The sequence below is a fragment of the Fukomys damarensis genome, unplaced genomic scaffold, assembly GCF_012274545.1.
Source record: "Fukomys damarensis isolate Sample0158 unplaced genomic scaffold, DMR_v1.0_HiC HiC_scaffold_12, whole genome shotgun sequence".
Classification (NCBI taxonomy): Eukaryota; Metazoa; Chordata; class Mammalia; order Rodentia; family Bathyergidae; genus Fukomys; species Fukomys damarensis.
The window spans coordinates 48,101,588-48,104,974 of NW_022900924.1; positions in this window are offsets into that span (position 1 = coordinate 48,101,588).

Genomic DNA, 3,387 nt, shown 5'->3' on the forward strand with positions numbered 1-3,387 from the left:
ACCCAGGAGTAAGGGATGTCTTTCCATCTTCTTATATCTCAAAACCCAGAACATCATCTGAAATAGCTGCAATTTTAAAACATCGATTTAGGTACAATTCTTTTATTTAGTGGGAATTCCTAAAACCCTATTACTATAACCTGAGCAGGAAGAATAGATAAAAGGATGGGTGTAGGAAAGAGCTTTGACCTTGGAGATGTTTAAATAATGAATTAGTAGACCCTTGATATATTGCTGCTGTGTTATACTTTTACAAACAAGTAAATATTTTTTTTCATTAGAGCTCAAAGAGACAGGAATCAGGTGAGGTTGGAATCACCTTCATTTAAATTTAAGATTCCTCTGTATTACACAAATGCTCATCTCTGCCCCCAAATTTTCATCTCTGTGTGACTTCTTCCCTAACATAGTGTCAGTAGCAATCATCATAATTTAACAATAGTGTAAGCAGAAATTCAGACATGGGCAATACTAGAACCAGAAAGATAAACTGTTTGAGTTAGGGTAAATGGAAAGATAGGATAAGAAATTAAGTTTTGAGTTGAAGTGGGAAACAAAAATGAAGACGAGGAAGTGATTAAAAGTTTCATTCCAAAAAGTTTTATTCCTTGTCTTAAGGAGGGAGAAACTGTTTGCTTAAGACATGAAACGTGTAATGCCAATATGGGAAGAGAGAGGAGAAAATCCCTATTTTTCTTGTGTCAGTGTGTTTTCCAGAGACTACAGTTTTTCTTCAGTCCCTTGAGAATTGGCATAATGAGAAACTCTGGCAGAGATATCATTGTTCTCATTGAGAACTCTGACTGAAGATATGGTAATAACATCATTACAAGGGACATTTGGGCAGTGGAATAGTAGGGGGGAAATCCATAGTAGATGGCACGAAGTATTCAGTAAAGTTCTTGTGCAAAACATTTGACATATCCAGCTGATTATCTATAGCTCTGAGATTCAGCTTGGCCAAACTTAGCTCCCACTCTTTTCCCAGTTCTGTTTCAGCAAAACCTCACTCATTTTAGTCACCCTTTCTGTGGCTCAGATTAAAGAACTTGAGTCTTCTCCTTATGTTATTTTCACATCCATTCTTTCAGGAAAGTTTGTTGACTCTAGTCCTTAAAAATATCTAAATTCTCAAGGTTTCCTACCTACTATATCTCTAGAAAGACATTCAGTATTAATCAGTTCTTGGCAGGTTACTGCAATAGCATCCAAACTGGTCCACTTTTTCCTGCCTTTGCCTCTTATTTTAAACTTGTACTATAGTAACAAGAGTAATCTTTTACATATACTTTTTAGGAGAAGTTTGAGGTCCACAACAATACTGAGCAACAGGTGCAGTCTTTTCCCTTATAGCTCACCTTTATACACGTACGTACTCCACGGTTACCAACATCCTTCCCTGGAGTGCTCCATTTGTTTAAATGGATAAAACTGCACTGACTTACTACCATCACCCAATGTCCTTTGCTAATACTAAGTTTCATTCTTGGCATTGTACATTATTTGGGTTTGGCAGATTTATAAATCCCTGTATCTGCCTCCATGGTGTCATACAGAATCGATTCACTGCTCTGAATATATCCTTTGCTCTCCAAGTTCTGGCACCACTTGGCAGTTTTGATGGAGTGTCGTATAGTTGGAATCCAATAGTACCTAGTCTCTTCACTGTGGTTCCTTTGTCCTTGTAGTATTATGAGATTCAACTGTGCTTTTTCATCACTCAATACTATGTCATTTCAGGGCTAAATATGATTCTATTTCCAGATGTACTGCCATTTATTTATCAATTTATATACTGAAGGTCCTCTGGGTTGTTTCTAAAGTTTGACAATTTGGGACAGAGCTGCTACACACATCAGTGTACAGGCTTTTTGTGGGACTATGTTTTTAGTTCCTTAGGTAAGCACCAAGATCAGAGTGGTAGCATCGCCTGTTTAAATTTTTAACAAATTGCCAATCTTCCAAGATGGTTGTACCATTTTGTAGTTGGTGTAGTAATGAATGAGAACTCCTGTTGCTTCACATCCTTTCTAGTATTTGGTGATGTGAGGCTTCTGGATTTTGGCCTTTGTCGTTGTCAGTTTTCTCTTTGCTTTGACTAAATACCTGATACCAGTGAATTAAAGGAGAGGTTTATTTTGGCTCAGTTTGTAAATGTTCAGTCCGTAGTCCAGTGGCTCCAATGCACGAAAGCATGGCACAGAAGAGCAGCTCAGGGTAAGGAAACAGGAAGCATAGAAAGGCCAAGAGAGGAGCCGCAAAGAAGATGAACCTTTCTGGGCCATGCCCCAAGCGACCGCCTCTTCCAACCAGAACCCCAGATCCTAACTGCAAGCCCGATACATTTTGCATATAATCCAGTCACCTCTCAAGTCCCCACCTTTAAGGCTTTATGGGGGCATCTAGATATAAAGCCTAACAGCTATTGTAATTGGTTGTGGACATATTGTGTAGCTGTTTTAATTTGCATTTCCGTACTGATGATATGATATGGACCCTCTTCTTATGATATCAGAAAAATCAGGCCCCTTCACTAAACTCCAATGATACTACACTTCAGCCAAAGAGAATGTCAAAGGCCTTCACACATGCCCCATGCGATCTGTACCTCTTTTGAGTTTCTCTCCTCATGACTCTTTCCTTCACTCATTTGTTCCAGGAACACTATCCTCACATACACCAGGTATTACACTTTCCTACTGCTTTCTGTCCTCAGAGGCCTTAACACTGTTTTCTGTTTGTTTGTTTGTTTTTAGCAAAGTTTGTTCCAGATATCGGCATTACTTTGTCTCTTCACCTTCTTATAGTCATTTTTCAAAAGCTGCCTTCTCAGTGAGGCCCATTCTCAATATTGTACTTTAAAGCCCAGCTTCTCCCAACCCTGGCCTTTCCCACCTCTTAGCTCAGGCGTATTTTTCTTTATTTATAGCACATAGCACATAGCATATGCTACTACTATATGTCATAGCTCAATGCTATTTGTAGACTGGTTTTTGTCTTTCTGGCTAAGAATAGAAATAAATGAGTTGAAAGATCATTATCTTATTCACTGATGTATATCCTGGGTATCTAAAGCAGCTTCCCTGGTTCTTAGTATGCATTTAAGCAAATTTTGTAAGCAATAATCTCTCATACTAAAGATTTCAAGAAGTCACGAGATCAGAATTTAATTGGAAGGAGGCCTTATGAAAGTTAAGTGAAAGCCAGCGACGGATAACTTAGTGTTGTTAATGTAATCGTATTTGTGTCCACTGATAAAAGACCTTTGATGAAAGAATAAATGAGTGTTAATGACTTGTAGGGATGCCTGATGTGTGTGTAGAGATTAGAGCACAGACTGCACGAACACACACACACACACACACACACACACACACACACACACAC